We start from the raw sequence: 17,925 nt of genomic DNA, 5'->3' as shown, positions 1-17,925 counted from the left end.
ATGCGAGTTTTCAGGCGTGAGTAGATGCGTAATACTAGTTTTAGCCCGCTCAGCACCCTGACAATTGATGCTCAATTTTCGCGAAATGTTTTCACAATCATTGTAAATCGCCAAGTCGCATCAGTTTTCCGTCCTTAACAATTCGCGTAATGGCCTTGCCGTGTTCGTACTGCGACGCAGTGACCGCAACGATATCTTTGTCCACGGTTCAATCGAACTGCATTCAACACCAATACCTCAAGACGTACGTTCTCGCTATATTTCTAATCTTTATCGAGCGTCGGTGAACAGTGCCACTGAAAAGCGGATTCGGAAACAGCCTTTTGAGGCTGTAGGATGCGCTACAAACAGCCAAGCTTCTACTTTCATAGCGTTTTGAAACTACATATTTTCTAATTATCGGTATACGACGGCGACCAAGATTCAAAACTTTCTCGAGCCCGCTTTTTATGTAACGGATCGGTGGAGCCATTACGGAAACAGCGAGAGAAAACTCGGGTGTCCTGGCGACGAGCACGATCGCTAAGGTACGCGTATGTAAGCATGGAATGCTAATGCGTGACATAAGTTTTCGAACAGGCGAGGTTTTACATGAAAATATGGCTTCCACGGAGCAATGCCATATGCGCTGGGCGGGTCGTCATCAGTTTTATATCAGGCGACCTAGTGGTTAGGATCCGGCGTTTTCACCGCCACGGTCGGAGTTCAATCCCCGTCTGGGAAGATGTGTTTCTTCCTGTGTCTTTTGTATTCTCCGCGCAATACATTTACCCGCTACGGGCTGTACGAGTTTTTAAAATATTTCGCTTCCGCAAAACGACAAATTTACAGTTTGTGTAAAACTTCATGACGAGAGTCCGAAAAGGCAGTAATTTTTTGCGAACTAAACTACACTAGGAGACGCGACTGGGCATGCGCCAACGCTCGCTTTGTTGCTCCTCACGCTTACGATCAATAGAACGATTTCGTCATTGCATCGTATGTGATTTCATCAACGAGTTTTTTTCTTGGTTTCATATCAAAACCTTCATTGCAACCGTCCGCGAGACGTCCTATCATCATTCGCATTGCACATTATCGCGAGTCTTAAATACGCGCTTCCCGCAACACTTCGCGCGTTGTTTGCGGGAAGAACTGACACCAAAAACGAGCGAGAATACTCCTCATTTCGCGATAAAACATTTGGCAGCAGTGGGATTCGAACCCACGCCCTTTCGGACTGGTGCCTAAAACCAGCGCCTTCGACCACTCGGCCATGCTACCCACGGTGATGCCAGAAAAATATGGATGCCGTATTGGCGAAACTTCGAATGGCTTGGTAATTGAGCAATTTTGTCAGATAAGAGTACAGCCTCATCAACCATCAATGGTTTTGCTGCGAGATTTTTTGAATCCCGAAGTGCTATGCTACTCGTATATTTGATCAATGCTAATTTAACAGAGTCAGCATTACGCCGCCGATTAAAGAAGGCATGGCCTAAGCGTTATTCTTATCTAATTATCATGGCAAGGACTATCCCATCGAGATGGTGATGAAAAGAGTCAAAATATTCCGGCATTCAATTACTAAGAAGTTATCATTTACGATAATTGCTCTGCTGCGTATTATCTCTGGCCATTTGCCATAGTCAGCCATCCCAGGTGGTCTAGTGGTTAGGATCCGGCGCTCTCACCGCCGTGGCCGGGGTTCGATTCCCCGTCTGGGAACTCTTCTCCTTTGTTTTACAAAATTTTATTGAGTGATAACATTATTTCTGTAAGTTTCAAGTCAAATAAATTATAGTTATAGTTATAATTATAGTTATAGTTGGCGCGACGAATATGTTTCAATCCGTGACAAAACGATATACACGCGAGGATTATTTCGACACCATCTTCATTTTTCATTCATCATCTTGTTTAACTTTACACCTCTCGCGTCATCTTGCTAAAACTTCTTCTAACATCGGCGAGTAAAAATAATTGGCAGCGGTGGGATTCGAACCCACACCCCCGAAGGGACTGGTGCCTTAAACCAGCGCCTTAGACCGCTCGGCCACACTACCTCATACCATCAGCTGATGCGAGTTTTCAGGCGTGAGTAGATGCGTAATACTAGTTTCAGCCCCCTCAGCACCTTGACAATTGATGCTCAATTTTCGCGAAGTGTTTTCACAATCATTGTAAATCGCCAAGTCGCATCAGTTTTCCGTCCTTAACAATTCGCGTAATGGCCTTGCCGTGTTCGTACTGCGACGCAGTGACCGCAACGATATCTTTGTCCACGGTTCAATCGAACTGCATTCAACACCAATACCTCAAGACGTACGTTCTCGCTATATTTCTAATCTTTATCGAGCGTCGGTGAACAGTGCCACTGAAAAGCGGATTCGGAAACAGCCTTTTGAGGCTGTAGGATGCGCTACAAACAGCCAAGCTTCTACTTTCATAGCGTTTTGAAACTACATATTTTCTAATTATCGGTATACGACGGCGACCAAGATTCAAAACTTTCTCGAGCCCGCTTTTTATGTAACGGATCGGTGGAGCCATTACGGAAACAGCGAGAGAAAACTCGGGTGTCCTGGCGACGAGCACGATCGCTAAGGTACGCGTATGTAAGCATGGAATGCTAATGCGTGACATAAGTTTTCGAACAGGCGAGGTTTTACATGAAAATATGGCTTCCACGGAGCAATGCCATATGCGCTGGGCGGGTCGTCATCAGTTTTATATCAGGCGACCTAGTGGTTAGGATCCGGCGTTTTCACCGCCACGGTCGGAGTTCAATCCCCGTCTGGGAAGATGTGTTTCTTCCTGTGTCTTTTGTATTCTCCGCGCAATACATTTACCCGCTACGGGCTGTACGAGTTTTTAAAATATTTCGCTTCCGCAAAACGACAAATTTACAGTTTGTGTAAAACTTCATGACGAGAGTCCGAAAAGGCAGTAATTTTTTGCGAACTAAACTACACTAGGAGACGCGACTGGGCATGCGCCAACGCTCGCTTTGTTGCTCCTCACGCTTACGATCAATAGAACGATTTCGTCATTGCATCGTATGTGATTTCATCAACGAGTTTTTTTCTTGGTTTCATATCAAAACCTTCATTGCAACCGTCCGCGAGACGTCCTATCATCATTCGCATTGCACATTATCGCGAGTCTTAAATACGCGCTTCCCGCAACACTTCGCGCGTTGTTTGCGGGAAGAACTGACACCAAAAACGAGCGAGAATACTCCTCATTTCGCGATAAAACATTTGGCAGCAGTGGGATTCGAACCCACGCCCTTTCGGACTGGTGCCTAAAACCAGCGCCTTCGACCACTCGGCCATGCTACCCACGGTGATGCCAGAAAAATATGGATGCCGTATTGGCGAAACTTCGAATGGCTTGGTAATTGAGCAATTTTGTCAGATAAGAGTACAGCCTCATCAACCATCAATGGTTTTGCTGCGAGATTTTTTGAATCCCGAAGTGCTATGCTACTCGTATATTTGATCAATGCTAATTTAACAGAGTCAGCATTACGCCGCCGATTAAAGAAGGCATGGCCTAAGCGTTATTCTTATCTAATTATCATGGCAAGGACTATCCCATCGAGATGGTGATGAAAAGAGTCAAAATATTCCGGCATTCAATTACTAAGAAGTTATCATTTACGATAATTGCTCTGCTGCGTATTATCTCTGGCCATTTGCCATAGTCAGCCATCCCAGGTGGTCTAGTGGTTAGGATCCGGCGCTCTCACCGCCGTGGCCGGGGTTCGATTCCCCGTCTGGGAACTCTTCTCCTTTGTTTTACAAAATTTTATTGAGTGATAACATTATTTCTGTAAGTTTCAAGTCAAATAAATTATAGTTATAGTTATAATTATAGTTATAGTTGGCGCGACGAATATGTTTCAATCCGTGACAAAACGATATACACGCGAGGATTATTTCGACACCATCTTCATTTTTCATTCATCATCTTGTTTAACTTTACACCTCTCGCGTCATCTTGCTAAAACTTCTTCTAACATCGGCGAGTAAAAATAATTGGCAGCGGTGGGATTCGAACCCACACCCCCGAAGGGACTGGTGCCTTAAACCAGCGCCTTAGACCGCTCGGCCACACTACCTCATACCATCAGCTGATGCGAGTTTTCAGGCGTGAGTAGATGCGTAATACTAGTTTCAGCCCCCTCAGCACCTTGACAATTGATGCTCAATTTTCGCGAAGTGTTTTCACAATCATTGTAAATCGCCAAGTCGCATCAGTTTTCCGTCCTTAACAATTCGCGTAATGGCCTTGCCGTGTTCGTACTGCGACGCAGTGACCGCAACGATATCTTTGTCCACGGTTCAATCGAACTGCATTCAACACCAATACCTCAAGACGTACGTTCTCGCTATATTTCTAATCTTTATCGAGCGTCGGTGAACAGTGCCACTGAAAAGCGGATTCGGAAACAGCCTTTTGAGGCTGTAGGATGCGCTACAAACAGCCAAGCTTCTACTTTCATAGCGTTTTGAAACTACATATTTTCTAATTATCGGTATACGACGGCGACCAAGATTCAAAACTTTCTCGAGCCCGCTTTTTATGTAACGGATCGGTGGAGCCATTACGGAAACAGCGAGAGAAAACTCGGGTGTCCTGGCGACGAGCACGATCGCTAAGGTACGCGTATGTAAGCATGGAATGCTAATGCGTGACATAAGTTTTCGAACAGGCGAGGTTTTACATGAAAATATGGCTTCCACGGAGCAATGCCATATGCGCTGGGCGGGTCGTCATCAGTTTTATATCAGGCGACCTAGTGGTTAGGATCCGGCGTTTTCACCGCCACGGTCGGAGTTCAATCCCCGTCTGGGAAGATGTGTTTCTTCCTGTGTCTTTTGTATTCTCCGCGCAATACATTTACCCGCTACGGGCTGTACGAGTTTTTAAAATATTTCGCTTCCGCAAAACGACAAATTTACAGTTTGTGTAAAACTTCATGACGAGAGTCCGAAAAGGCAGTAATTTTTTGCGAACTAAACTACACTAGGAGACGCGACTGGGCATGCGCCAACGCTCGCTTTGTTGCTCCTCACGCTTACGATCAATAGAACGATTTCGTCATTGCATCGTATGTGATTTCATCAACGAGTTTTTTTCTTGGTTTCATATCAAAACCTTCATTGCAACCGTCCGCGAGACGTCCTATCATCATTCGCATTGCACATTATCGCGAGTCTTAAATACGCGCTTCCCGCAACACTTCGCGCGTTGTTTGCGGGAAGAACTGACACCAAAAACGAGCGAGAATACTCCTCATTTCGCGATAAAACATTTGGCAGCAGTGGGATTCGAACCCACGCCCTTTCGGACTGGTGCCTAAAACCAGCGCCTTCGACCACTCGGCCATGCTACCCACGGTGATGCCAGAAAAATATGGATGCCGTATTGGCGAAACTTCGAATGGCTTGGTAATTGAGCAATTTTGTCAGATAAGAGTACAGCCTCATCAACCATCAATGGTTTTGCTGCGAGATTTTTTGAATCCCGAAGTGCTATGCTACTCGTATATTTGATCAATGCTAATTTAACAGAGTCAGCATTACGCCGCCGATTAAAGAAGGCATGGCCTAAGCGTTATTCTTATCTAATTATCATGGCAAGGACTATCCCATCGAGATGGTGATGAAAAGAGTCAAAATATTCCGGCATTCAATTACTAAGAAGTTATCATTTACGATAATTGCTCTGCTGCGTATTATCTCTGGCCATTTGCCATAGTCAGCCATCCCAGGTGGTCTAGTGGTTAGGATCCGGCGCTCTCACCGCCGTGGCCGGGGTTCGATTTCCCATCTGGGAACTCTTCTCCTTTGTTTTACAAAATTTTATTGAGTGATAACATTATTTCTGTAAGTTTCAAGTCAAATAAATTATAGTTATAGTTATAATTATAGTTATAGTTGGCGCGACGAATATGTTTCAATCCGTGACAAAACGATATACACGCGAGGATTATTTCGACACCATCTTCATTTTTCATTCATCATCTTGTTTAACTTTACACCTTTCGCGTCATCTTGCTAAAACTTCTTCTAACATCGGCGAGTAAAAATAATTGGCAGCGGTGGGATTCGAACCCACGCCCCCGAAGGGACTGGTGCCTTAAACCAGCGCCTTAGACCGCTCGGCCACACTACCTCATACCATCAGCTGATGCGAGTTTTCAGGCGTGAGTAGATGCGTAATACTAGTTTTAGCCTGCTCAGCACCCTGACAATTGATGCTCAATTTTCGCGAAATGTTTTCACAATCATTGTAAATCGCCAAGTCGCATCAGTTTTCCGTCCTTAACAATTCGCGTAATGGCCTTGCCGTGTTCGTACTGCGACGCAGTGACCGCAACGATATCTTTGTCCACGGTTCAATCGAACTGCATTCAACACCAATACCTCAAGACGTACGTTCTCGCTATATTTCTAATCTTTATCGAGCGTCGGTGAACAGTGCCACTGAAAAGCGGATTCGGAAACAGCCTTTTGAGGCTGTAGGATGCGCTACAAACAGCCAAGCTTCTACTTTCATAGCGTTTTGAAACTACATATTTTCTAATTATCGGTATACGACGGCGACCAAGATTCAAAACTTTCTCGAGCCCGCTTTTTATGTAACGGATCGGTGGAGCCATTACGGAAACAGCGAGAGAAAACTCGGGTGTCCTGGCGACGAGCACGATCGCTAAGGTATGCGTATGTAAGCATGGAATGCTAATGCGTGACATAAGTTTTCGAACAGGCGAGGTTTTACATGAAAATATGGCTTCCACGGAGCAATGCCATATGCGCTGGGCGGGTCGTCATCAGTTTTATATCAGGCGACCTAGTGGTTAGGATCCGGCGTTTTCACCGCCACGGTCGGAGTTCAATCCCCGTCTGGGAAGATGTGTTTCTTCCTGTGTCTTTTGTATTCTCCGCGCAATACATTTACCCGCTACGGGCTGTACGAGTTTTTAAAATATTTCGCTTCCGCAAAACGACAAATTTACAGTTTGTGTAAAACTTCATGACGAGAGTCCGAAAAGGCAGTAATTTTTTGCGAACTAAACTACACTAGGAGACGCGACTGGGCATGCGCCAACGCTCGCTTTGTTGCTCCTCACGCTTACGATCAATAGAACGATTTCGTCATTGCATCGTATGTGATTTCATCAACGAGTTTTTTTCTTGGTTTCGTATCAAAACCTTCATTGCAACCGTCCGCGAGACGTCCTATCATCATTCGCATTGCACATTATCGCGAGTCTTAAATACGCGCTTCCCGCAACACTTCGCGCGTTGTTTGCGGGAAGAACTGACACCAAAAACGAGCGAGAATACTCCTCATTTCGCGATAAAACATTTGGCAGCAGTGGGATTCGAACCCACGCCCTTTCGGACTGGTGCCTAAAACCAGCGCCTTCGACCACTCGGCCATGCTACCCACGGTGATGCCAGAAAAATATGGATGCCGTATTGGCGAAACTTCGAATGGCTTGGTAATTGAGCAATTTTGTCAGATAAGAGTACAGCCTCATCAACCATCAATGGTTTTGCTGCGAGATTTTTTGAATCCCGAAGTGCTATGCTACTCGTATATTTGATCAATGCTAATTTAACAGAGTCAGCATTACGCCGCCGATTAAAGAAGGCATGGCCTAAGCGTTATTCTTATCTAATTATCATGGCAAGGACTATCCCATCGAGATGGTGATGAAAAGAGTCAAAATATTCCGGCATTCAATTACTAAGAAGTTATCATTTACGATAATTGCTCTGCTGCGTATTATCTCTGGCCATTTGCCATAGTCAGCCATCCCAGGTGGTCTAGTGGTTAGGATCCGGCGCTCTCACCGCCGTGGCCGGGGTTCGATTTCCCATCTGGGAACTCTTCTCCTTTGTTTTACAAAATTTTATTGAGTGATAACATTATTTCTGTAAGTTTCAAGTCAAATAAATTATAGTTATAGTTATAATTATAGTTATAGTTGGCGCGACGAATATGTTTCAATCCGTGACAAAACGATATACACGCGAGGATTATTTCGACACCATCTTCATTTTTCATTCATCATCTTGTTTAACTTTACACCTTTCGCGTCATCTTGCTAAAACTTCTTCTAACATCGGCGAGTAAAAATAATTGGCAGCGGTGGGATTCGAACCCACGCCCCCGAAGGGACTGGTGCCTTAAACCAGCGCCTTAGACCGCTCGGCCACACTACCTCATACCATCAGCTGATGCGAGTTTTCAGGCGTGAGTAGATGCGTAATACTAGTTTTAGCCCGCTCAGCACCCTGACAATTGATGCTCAATTTTCGCGAAATGTTTTCACAATCATTGTAAATCGCCAAGTCGCATCAGTTTTCCGTCCTTAACAATTCGCGTAATGGCCTTGCCGTGTTCGTACTGCGACGCAGTGACCGCAACGATATCTTTGTCCACGGTTCAATCGAACTGCATTCAACACCAATACCTCAAGACGTACGTTCTCGCTATATTTCTAATCTTTATCGAGCGTCGGTGAACAGTGCCACTGAAAAGCGGATTCGGAAACAGCCTTTTGAGGCTGTAGGATGCGCTACAAACAGCCAAGCTTCTACTTTCATAGCGTTTTGAAACTACATATTTTCTAATTATCGGTATACGACGGCGACCAAGATTCAAAACTTTCTCGAGCCCGCTTTTTATGTAACGGATCGGTGGACCATTACGGAAACAGCGAGAGAAAACTCGGGTGTCCTGGCGACGAGCACGATCGCTAAGGTACGCGTATGTAAGCATGGAATGCTAATGCGTGACATAAGTTTTCGAACAGGCGAGGTTTTACATGAAAATATGGCTTCCACGGAGCAATGCCATATGCGCTGGGCGGGTCGTCATCAGTTTTATATCAGGTGACCTAGTGGTTAGGATCCGGCGTTTTCACCGCCACGGTCGGAGTTCAATCCCCGTCTGGGAAGATGTGTTTCTTCCTGTGTCTTTTGTATTCTCCGCGCAATACATTTACCCGCTACGGGCTGTACGAGTTTTTAAAATATTTCGCTTCCGCAAAACGACAATTTTACAGTTGGTGTAAAACTTCATGACGAGAGTCCGAAAAGGCAGTAATTTTTTGCGAACTAAACTACACTAGGAGACGCGACTGGGCATGCGCCAACGCTCGCTTTGTTGCTCCTCACGCTTACGATCAATAGAACGATTTCGTCATTGCATCGTATGTGATTTCATCAACGAGCTTTTTTCTTGGTTTCGTATCAAAACCTTCATTGCAACCGTCCGCGAGACGTCCTATCATCATTCGCATTGCACATTATCGCGAGTCTTAAATACGCGCTTCCCGCAACACTTCGCGCGTTGTTTGCGGGAAGAACTGACACCAAAAACGAGCGAGAATACTCCTCATTTCGCGATAAAACATTTGGCAGCAGTGGGATTCGAACCCACGCCCTTTCGGACTGGTGCCTAAAACCAGCGCCTTAGACCACTCGGCCATGCTACCCACGGTGATGCCAGAAAAATATGGATGCCGTATTGGCGAAACTTCGAATGGCTTGGTAATTGAGCAATTTTGTCAGATAAGAGTACAGCCTCATCAACCATCAATGGTTTTGCTGCGAGATTTTTTGAATCCCGAAGTGCTATGCTACTCGTATATTTGATCAATGCTAATTTAACAGAGTCAGCATTACGCCGCCGATTAAAGAAGGCATGGCCTAAGCGTTATCCTTATCTAATTATCATGGCAAGGACTATCCCATCGAGATGGTGATGAAAAGAGTCAAAATATTCCGGCATTCAATTACTAAGAAGTTATCATTTACGATAATTGCTCTGCTGCATATTATCTCTGGCCATTTGCCATAGTCAGCCATCCCAGGTGGTCTAGTGGTTAGGATCCGGCGCTCTCACCGCCGTGGTCGGGGTTCGATTCCCCGTCTGGGAACTCTTCTCCTTTGTTTTACAAAATTTTATTGAGTGATAACATTATTTCTGTAAGTTTCAAGTCAAATAAATTATAGTTATAGTTATAATTATAGTTATAGTTGGCGCGACGAATATGTTTCAATCCGTGACAAAACGATATACACGCGAGGATTATTTCGACACCATCTTCATTTTTCATTCATCATCTTGTTTAACTTTACACCTCTCGCGTCATCTTGCTAAAACTTCTTCTAACATCGGCGAGTAAAAATAATTGGCAGCGGTGGGATTCGAACCCACACCCCCGAAGGGACTGGTGCCTTAAACCAGCGCCTTAGACCGCTCGGCCACACTACCTCATACCATCAGCTGATGCGAGTTTTCAGGCGTGAGTAGATGCGTAATACTAGTTTTAGCCCGCTCAGCACCCTGACAATTGATGCTCAATTTTCGCGAAATGTTTTCACAATCATTGTAAATCGCCAAGTCGCATCAGTTTTCCGTCCTTAACAATTCGCGTAATGGCCTTGCCGTGTTCGTACTGCGACGCAGTGACCGCAACGATATCTTTGTCCACGGTTCAATCGAACTGCATTCAACACCAATACCTCAAGACGTACGTTCTCGCTATATTTCTAATCTTTATCGAGCGTCGGTGAACAGTACCACTGAAAAGCGGATTCGGAAACAGCCTTTTGAGGCTGTAGGATGCGCTACAAACAGCCAAGCTTCTACTTTCATAGCGTTTTGAAACTACATATTTTCTAATTATCGGTATACGACGGCGACCAAGATTCAAAACTTTCTCGAGCCCGCTTTTTATGTAACGGATCGGTGGAGCCATTACGGAAACAGCGAGAGAAAACTCGGGTGTCCTGGCGACGAGCACGATCGCTAAGGTACGCGTATGTAAGCATGGAATGCTAATGCGTGACATAAGTTTTCGAACAGGCGAGGTTTTACATGAAAATATGGCTTCCACGGAGCAATGCCATATGCGCTGGGCGGGTCGTCATCAGTTTTATATCAGGTGACCTAGTGGTTAGGATCCGGCGTTTTCACCGCCACGGTCGGAGTTCAATCCCCGTCTGGGAAGATGTGTTTCTTCCTGTGTCTTTTGTATTCTCCGCGCAATACATTTACCCGCTACGGGCTGTACGAGTTTTTAAAATATTTCGCTTCCGCAAAACGACAAATTTACAGTTGGTGTAAAACTTCATGACGAGAGTCCGAAAAGGCAGTAATTTTTTGCGAACTAAACTACACTAGGAGACGCGACTGGGCATGCGCCAACGCTCGCTTTGTTGCTCCTCACGCTTACGATCAATAGAACGATTTCGTCATTGCATCGTATGTGATTTCATCAACGAGCTTTTTTCTTGGTTTCGTATCAAAACCTTCATTGCAACCGTCCGCGAGACGTCCTATCATCATTCGCATTGCACATTATCGCGAGTCTTAAATACGCGCTTCCCGCAACACTTCGCGCGTTGTTTGCGGGAAGAACTGACACCAAAAACGAGCGAGAATACTCCTCATTTCGCGATAAAACATTTGGCAGCAGTGGGATTCGAACCCACGCCCTTTCGGACTGGTGCCTAAAACCAGCGCCTTAGACCACTCGGCCATGCTACCCACGGTGATGCCAGAAAAATATGGATGCCGTATTGGCGAAACTTTGAATGGCTTGGTAATTGAGCAATTTTGTCAGATAAGAGTACAGCCTCATCAACCATCAATGGTTTTGCTGCGAGATTTTTTGAATCCCGAAGTGCTATGCTACTCGTATATTTGATCAATGCTAATTTAACAGAGTCAGCATTACGCCGCCGATTAAAGAAGGCATGGCCTAAGCGTTATCCTTATCTAATTATCATGGCAAGGACTATCCCATCGAGATGGTGATGAAAAGAGTCAAAATATTCCGGCATTCAATTACTAAGAAGTTATCATTTACGATAATTGCTCTGCTGCGTATTATCTCTGGCCATTTGCCATAGTCAGCCATCCCAGGTGGTCTAGTGGTTAGGATCCGGCGCTCTCACCGCCGTGGCCGGGGTTCGATTCCCCGTCTGGGAACTCTTCTCCTTTGTTTTACAAAATTTTATTGAGTGATAACATTATTTCTGTAAGTTTCAAGTCAAATAAATTATAGTTATAGTTATAATTATAGTTATAGTTGGCGCGACGAATATGTTTCAATCCGTGACAAAACGATATACACGCGAGGATTATTTCGACACCATCTTCATTTTTCATTCATCATCTTGTTTAACTTTACACCTCTCGCGTCATCTTGCTAAAACTTCTTCTAACATCGGCGAGTAAAAATAATTGGCAGCGGTGGGATTCGAACCCACGCCCCCGAAGGGACTGGTGCCTTAAACCAGCGCCTTAGACCGCTCGGCCACACTACCTCATACCATCAGCTGATGCGAGTTTTCAGGCGTGAGTAGATGCGTAATACTAGTTTTAGCCCGCTCAGCACCCTGACAATTGATGCTCAATTTTCGCGAAATGTTTTCACAATCATTGTAAATCGCCAAGTCGCATCAGTTTTCCGTCCTTAACAATTCGCGTAATGGCCTTGCCGTGTTCGTACTGCGACGCAGTGACCGCAACGATATCTTTGTCCACGGTTCAATCGAACTGCATTCAACACCAATACCTCAAGACGTACGTTCTCGCTATATTTCTAATCTTTATCGAGCGTCGGTGAACAGTACCACTGAAAAGCGGATTCGGAAACAGCCTTTTGAGGCTGTAGGATGCGCTACAAACAGCCAAGCTTCTACTTTCATAGCGTTTTGAAACTACATATTTTCTAATTATCGGTATACGACGGCGACCAAGATTCAAAACTTTCTCGAGCCCGCTTTTTATGTAACGGATCGGTGGAGCCATTACGGAAACAGCGAGAGAAAACTCGGGTGTCCTGGCGACGAGCACGATCGCTAAGGTACGCGTATGTAAGCATGGAATGCTAATGCGTGACATAAGTTTTCGAACAGGCGAGGTTTTACATGAAAATATGGCTTCCACGGAGCAATGCCATATGCGCTGGGCGGGTCGTCATCAGTTTTATATCAGGTGACCTAGTGGTTAGGATCCGGCGTTTTCACCGCCACGGTCGGAGTTCAATCCCCGTCTGGGAAGATGTGTTTCTTCCTGTGTCTTTTGTATTCTCCGCGCAATACATTTACCCGCTACGGGCTGTACGAGTTTTTAAAATATTTCGCTTCCGCAAAACGACAATTTTACAGTTGGTGTAAAACTTCATGACGAGAGTCCGAAAAGGCAGTAATTTTTTGCGAACTAAACTACACTAGGAGACGCGACTGGGCATGCGCCAACGCTCGCTTTGTTGCTCCTCACGCTTACGATCAATAGAACGATTTCGTCATTGCATCGTATGTGATTTCATCAACGAGCTTTTTTCTTGGTTTCGTATCAAAACCTTCATTGCAACCGTCCGCGAGACGTCCTATCATCATTCGCATTGCACATTATCGCGAGTCTTAAATACGCGCTTCCCGCAACACTTCGCGCGTTGTTTGCGGGAAGAACTGACACCAAAAACGAGCGAGAATACTCCTCATTTCGCGATAAAACATTTGGCAGCAGTGGGATTCGAACCCACACCCTTTCGGACTGATGCCTAAAACCAGCGCCTTAGACCACTCGGCCATGCTACCCACGGTGATGCCAGAAAAATATGGATGCCGTATTGGCGAAACTTCGAATGGCTTAGTAATTGAGCAATTTTGTCAGATAAGAGTACAGCCTCATCAACCATCAATGGTTTTGCTGCGAGATTTTTTGAATCCCGAAGTGCTATGCTACTCGTATATTTGATCAATGCTAATTTAACAGAGTCAGCATTACGCCGCCGATTAAAGAAGGCATGGCCTAAGCGTTATCCTTATCTAATTATCATGGCAAGGACTATCCCATCGAGATGGTGATGAAAAGAGTCAAAATATTCCGGCATTCAATTACTAAGAAGTTATCATTTACGATAATTGCTCTGCTGCGTATTATCTCTGGCCATTTGCCATAGTCAGCCATCCCAGGTGGTCTAGTGGTTAGGATCCGGCGCTCTCACCGCTGTGGCCGGGGTTCGATTCCCCGTCTGGGAACTCTTCTCCTTTGTTTTACAAAATTTTATTGAGTGATAACATTATTTCTGTAAGTTTCAAGTCAAATAAATTATAGTTATAGTTATAATTATAGTTATAGTTGGCGCGACGAATATGTTTCAATTCGTGACAAAACGATATACACGCGAGGATTATTTCGACACCATCTTCATTTTTCATTCATCATCTTGTTTAACTTTACACCTTTCGCGTCATCTTGCTAAAACTTCTTCTAACATCGGCGAGTAAAAATAATTGGCAGCGGTGGGATTCGAACCCACGCCCCCGAAGGGACTGGTGCCTTAAACCAGCGCCTTAGACCGCTCGGCCACACTACCTCATACCATCAGCTGATGCGAGTTTTCAGGCGTGAGTAGATGCGTAATACTAGTTTTAGCCCGCTCAGCACCCTGACAATTGATGCTCAATTTTCGCGAAACGTTTTCACAATCATTGTAAATCGCCAAGTCGCATCAGTTTTCCGTCCTTAACAATTCGCGTAATGGCCTTGCCGTGTTCCTACTGCGACGCAGTGACCGCAACGATATCTTTGTCCACGGTTCAATCGAACTGCATTCAACACCAATACCTCAAGACGTACGTTCTCGCTATATTTCTAATCTTTATCGAGCGTCGGTGAACAGTACCACTGAAAAGCGGATTCGGAAACAGCCTTTTGAGGCTGTAGGATGCGCTACAAACAGCCAAGCTTCTACTTTCATAGCGTTTTGAAACTACATATTTTCTAATTATCGGTATACGACGGCGACCAAGATTCAAAACTTTCTCGAGCCCGCTTTTTATGTAACGGATCGGTGGAGCCATTACGGAAACAGCGAGAGAAAACTCGGGTGTCCTGGCGACGAGCACGATCGCTAAGGTACGCGTATGTAAGCATGGAATGCTAATGCGTGACATAAGTTTTCGAACAGGCGAGGTTTTACATGAAAATATGGCTTCCACGGAGCAATGCCATATGCGCTGGGCGGGTCGTCATCAGTTTTATATCAGGTGACCTAGTGGTTAGGATCCGGCGTTTTCACCGCCACGGTCGGAGTTCAATCCCCGTCTGGGAAGATGTGTTTCTTCCTGTGTCTTTTGTATTCTCCGCGCAATACATTTACCCGCTACGGGCTGTACGAGTTTTTAAAATATTTCGCTTCCGCAAAACGACAAATTTACAGTTGGTGTAAAACTTCATGACGAGAGTCCGAAAAGGCAGTAATTTTTTGCGAACTAAACTACACTAGGAGACGCGACTGGGCATGCGCCAACGCTCGCTTTGTTGCTCCTCACGCTTACGATCAATAGAACGATTTCGTCATTGCATCGTATGTGATTTCATCAACGAGCTTTTTTCTTGGTTTCGTATCAAAACCTTCATTGCAACCGTCCGCGAGACGTCCTATCATCATTCGCATTGCACATTATCGCGAGTCTTAAATACGCGCTTCCCGCAACACTTCGCGCGTTGTTTGCGGGAAGAACTGACACCAAAAACGAGCGAGAATACTCCTCATTTCGCGATAAAACATTTGGCAGCAGTGGGATTCGAACCCACGCCCTTTCGGACTGGTGCCTAAAACCAGCGCCTTAGACCACTCGGCCATGCTACCCACGGTGATGCCAGAAAAATATGGATGCCGTATTGGCGAAACTTTGAATGGCTTGGTAATTGAGCAATTTTGTCAGATAAGAGTACAGCCTCATCAACCATGAATGGTTTTGCTGCGAGATTTTTTGAATCCCGAAGTGCTATGCTACTCGTATATTTGATCAATGCTAATTTAACAGAGTCAGCATTACGCCGCCGATTAAAGAAGGCATGGCCTAAGCGTTATCCTTATCTAATTATCATGGCAAGGACTATCCCATCGAGATGGTGATGAAAAGAGTCAAAATATTCCGGCATTCAATTACTAAGAAGTTATCATTTACGATAATTGCTCTGCTGCGTATTATCTCTGGCCATTTGCCATAGTCAGCCATCCCAGGTGGTCTAGTGGTTAGGATCCGGCGCTCTCACCGCCGTGGCCGGGGTTCGATTCCCCGTCTGGGAACTCTTCTCCTTTGTTTTACAAAATTTTATTGAGTGATAACATTATTTCTGTAAGTTTCAAGTCAAATAAATTATAGTTATAGTTATAATTATAGTTATAGTTGGCGCGACGAATATGTTTCAATTCGTGACAAAACGATATACACGCGAGGATTATTTCGACACCATCTTCATTTTTCATTCATCATCTTGTTTAACTTTACACCTTTCGCGTCATCTTGCTAAAACTTCTTCTAACATCGGCGAGTAAAAATAATTGGCAGCGGTGGGATTCGAACCCACGCCCCCGAAGGGACTGGTGCCTTAAACCAGCGCCTTAGACCGCTCGGCCACACTACCTCATACCATCAGCTGATGCGAGTTTTCAGGCGTGAGTAGATGCGTAATACTAGTTTTAGCCCGCTCAGCACCCTGACAATTGATGCTCAATTTTCGCGAAACGTTTTCACAATCATTGTAAATCGCCAAGTCGCATCAGTTTTCCGTCCTTAACAATTCGCGTAATGGCCTTGCCGTGTTCCTACTGCGACGCAGTGACCGCAACGATATCTTTGTCCACGGTTCAATCGAACTGCATTCAACACCAATACCTCAAGACGTACGTTCTCGCTATATTTCTAATCTTTATCGAGCGTCGGTGAACAGTACCACTGAAAAGCGGATTCGGAAACAGCCTTTTGAGGCTGTAGGATGCGCTACAAACAGCCAAGCTTCTACTTTCATAGCGTTTTGAAACTACATATTTTCTAATTATCGGTATACGACGGCGACCAAGATTCAAAACTTTCTCGAGCCCGCTTTTTATGTAACGGATCGGTGGAGCCATTACGGAAACAGCGAGAGAAAACTCGGGTGTCCTGGCGACGAGCACGATCGCTAAGGTACGCGTATGTAAGCATGGAATGCTAATGCGTGACATAAGTTTTCGAACAGGCGAGGTTTTACATGAAAATATGGCTTCCACGGAGCAATGCCATATGCGCTGGGCGGGTCGTCATCAGTTTTATATCAGGTGACCTAGTGGTTAGGATCCGGCGTTTTCACCGCCACGGTCGGAGTTCAATCCCCGTCTGGGAAGATGTGTTTCTTCCTGTGTCTTTTGTATTCTCCGCGCAATACATTTACCCGCTACGGGCTGTACGAGTTTTTAAAATATTTCGCTTCCGCAAAACGACAAATTTACAGTTGGTGTAAAACTTCATGACGAGAGTCCGAAAAGGCAGTAATTTTTTGCGAACTAAACTACACTAGGAGACGCGACTGGGCATGCGCCAACGCTCGCTTTGTTGCTCCTCACGCTTACGATCAATAGAACGATTTCGTCATTGCATCGTATGTGATTTCATCAACGAGCTTTTTTCTTGGTTTCGTATCAAAACCTTCATTGCAACCGTCCGCGAGACGTCCTATCATCATTCGCATTGCACATTATCGCGAGTCTTAAATACGCGCTTCCCGCAACACTTCGCGCGTTGTTTGCGGGAAGAACTGACACCAAAAACGAGCGAGAATACTCCTCATTTCGCGATAAAACATTTGGCAGCAGTGGGATTCGAACCCACACCCTTTCGGACTGGTGCCTAAAACCAGCGCCTTAGACCACTCGGCCATGCTACCCACGGTGATGCCAGAAAAATATGGATGCCGTATTGGCGAAACTTTGAATGGCTTGGTAATTGAGCAATTTTGTCAGATAAGAGTACAGCCTCATCAACCATCAATGGTTTTGCTGCGAGATTTTTTGAATCCCGAAGTGCTATGCTACTCGTATATTTGATCAATGCTAATTTAACAGAGTCA

At 45.1% G+C, this 17,925-nt stretch overlaps 23 non-coding genes across 23 annotated transcripts; 6 read left to right on the top strand and 17 right to left on the bottom strand.

The window, feature by feature from the left end:
* Positions 1 to 1,183: 1,183 nt before the first annotated feature.
* On the bottom strand, positions 1,184 to 1,263 carry Trnal-uag (transfer RNA leucine (anticodon UAG)). The gene has a single exon. It is a non-coding gene; the product is annotated as a tRNA-Leu (tRNA).
* A 372-nt stretch (positions 1,264 to 1,635) lies between these two features.
* Trnae-cuc (transfer RNA glutamic acid (anticodon CUC)) lies at positions 1,636 to 1,707 on the top strand. Its single transcript has one exon. It is a non-coding gene; the product is annotated as a tRNA-Glu (tRNA).
* A 256-nt stretch (positions 1,708 to 1,963) lies between these two features.
* On the bottom strand, positions 1,964 to 2,045 carry Trnal-aag (transfer RNA leucine (anticodon AAG)). Its single transcript has one exon. It is a non-coding gene; the product is annotated as a tRNA-Leu (tRNA).
* Positions 2,046 to 3,243: 1,198 nt separating this feature from the next.
* Positions 3,244 to 3,323, bottom strand: Trnal-uag (transfer RNA leucine (anticodon UAG)). Its single transcript has one exon. It is a non-coding gene; the product is annotated as a tRNA-Leu (tRNA).
* A 372-nt stretch (positions 3,324 to 3,695) lies between these two features.
* Positions 3,696 to 3,767, top strand: Trnae-cuc (transfer RNA glutamic acid (anticodon CUC)). Its single transcript has one exon. It is a non-coding gene; the product is annotated as a tRNA-Glu (tRNA).
* Positions 3,768 to 4,023: 256 nt separating this feature from the next.
* Positions 4,024 to 4,105, bottom strand: Trnal-aag (transfer RNA leucine (anticodon AAG)). The gene has a single exon. It is a non-coding gene; the product is annotated as a tRNA-Leu (tRNA).
* A 1,198-nt stretch (positions 4,106 to 5,303) lies between these two features.
* Positions 5,304 to 5,383, bottom strand: Trnal-uag (transfer RNA leucine (anticodon UAG)). The gene has a single exon. It is a non-coding gene; the product is annotated as a tRNA-Leu (tRNA).
* A 700-nt stretch (positions 5,384 to 6,083) lies between these two features.
* On the bottom strand, positions 6,084 to 6,165 carry Trnal-aag (transfer RNA leucine (anticodon AAG)). Its single transcript has one exon. It is a non-coding gene; the product is annotated as a tRNA-Leu (tRNA).
* A 1,198-nt stretch (positions 6,166 to 7,363) lies between these two features.
* On the bottom strand, positions 7,364 to 7,443 carry Trnal-uag (transfer RNA leucine (anticodon UAG)). The gene has a single exon. It is a non-coding gene; the product is annotated as a tRNA-Leu (tRNA).
* A 700-nt stretch (positions 7,444 to 8,143) lies between these two features.
* Trnal-aag (transfer RNA leucine (anticodon AAG)) lies at positions 8,144 to 8,225 on the bottom strand. The gene has a single exon. It is a non-coding gene; the product is annotated as a tRNA-Leu (tRNA).
* Positions 8,226 to 9,422: 1,197 nt separating this feature from the next.
* Positions 9,423 to 9,502, bottom strand: Trnal-uag (transfer RNA leucine (anticodon UAG)). Its single transcript has one exon. It is a non-coding gene; the product is annotated as a tRNA-Leu (tRNA).
* A 372-nt stretch (positions 9,503 to 9,874) lies between these two features.
* Positions 9,875 to 9,946, top strand: Trnae-cuc (transfer RNA glutamic acid (anticodon CUC)). Its single transcript has one exon. It is a non-coding gene; the product is annotated as a tRNA-Glu (tRNA).
* Positions 9,947 to 10,202: 256 nt separating this feature from the next.
* On the bottom strand, positions 10,203 to 10,284 carry Trnal-aag (transfer RNA leucine (anticodon AAG)). Its single transcript has one exon. It is a non-coding gene; the product is annotated as a tRNA-Leu (tRNA).
* A 1,198-nt stretch (positions 10,285 to 11,482) lies between these two features.
* On the bottom strand, positions 11,483 to 11,562 carry Trnal-uag (transfer RNA leucine (anticodon UAG)). The gene has a single exon. It is a non-coding gene; the product is annotated as a tRNA-Leu (tRNA).
* A 372-nt stretch (positions 11,563 to 11,934) lies between these two features.
* On the top strand, positions 11,935 to 12,006 carry Trnae-cuc (transfer RNA glutamic acid (anticodon CUC)). Its single transcript has one exon. It is a non-coding gene; the product is annotated as a tRNA-Glu (tRNA).
* Positions 12,007 to 12,262: 256 nt separating this feature from the next.
* On the bottom strand, positions 12,263 to 12,344 carry Trnal-aag (transfer RNA leucine (anticodon AAG)). Its single transcript has one exon. It is a non-coding gene; the product is annotated as a tRNA-Leu (tRNA).
* A 1,198-nt stretch (positions 12,345 to 13,542) lies between these two features.
* On the bottom strand, positions 13,543 to 13,622 carry Trnal-uag (transfer RNA leucine (anticodon UAG)). The gene has a single exon. It is a non-coding gene; the product is annotated as a tRNA-Leu (tRNA).
* Positions 13,623 to 13,994: 372 nt separating this feature from the next.
* Trnae-cuc (transfer RNA glutamic acid (anticodon CUC)) lies at positions 13,995 to 14,066 on the top strand. The gene has a single exon. It is a non-coding gene; the product is annotated as a tRNA-Glu (tRNA).
* A 256-nt stretch (positions 14,067 to 14,322) lies between these two features.
* On the bottom strand, positions 14,323 to 14,404 carry Trnal-aag (transfer RNA leucine (anticodon AAG)). The gene has a single exon. It is a non-coding gene; the product is annotated as a tRNA-Leu (tRNA).
* A 1,198-nt stretch (positions 14,405 to 15,602) lies between these two features.
* Trnal-uag (transfer RNA leucine (anticodon UAG)) lies at positions 15,603 to 15,682 on the bottom strand. Its single transcript has one exon. It is a non-coding gene; the product is annotated as a tRNA-Leu (tRNA).
* Positions 15,683 to 16,054: 372 nt separating this feature from the next.
* Trnae-cuc (transfer RNA glutamic acid (anticodon CUC)) lies at positions 16,055 to 16,126 on the top strand. The gene has a single exon. It is a non-coding gene; the product is annotated as a tRNA-Glu (tRNA).
* A 256-nt stretch (positions 16,127 to 16,382) lies between these two features.
* Positions 16,383 to 16,464, bottom strand: Trnal-aag (transfer RNA leucine (anticodon AAG)). Its single transcript has one exon. It is a non-coding gene; the product is annotated as a tRNA-Leu (tRNA).
* A 1,198-nt stretch (positions 16,465 to 17,662) lies between these two features.
* Positions 17,663 to 17,742, bottom strand: Trnal-uag (transfer RNA leucine (anticodon UAG)). Its single transcript has one exon. It is a non-coding gene; the product is annotated as a tRNA-Leu (tRNA).
* Positions 17,743 to 17,925: the final 183 nt, after the last annotated feature.

The sequence above is a fragment of the Watersipora subatra genome, chromosome 4 (genome assembly GCF_963576615.1).
Source record: "Watersipora subatra chromosome 4, tzWatSuba1.1, whole genome shotgun sequence".
Classification (NCBI taxonomy): domain Eukaryota; kingdom Metazoa; phylum Bryozoa; class Gymnolaemata; order Cheilostomatida; family Watersiporidae; genus Watersipora; species Watersipora subatra.
Note: the sequence above shows the minus strand (reverse complement) of the source record. Positions and strands in the feature narration are given on the sequence as shown.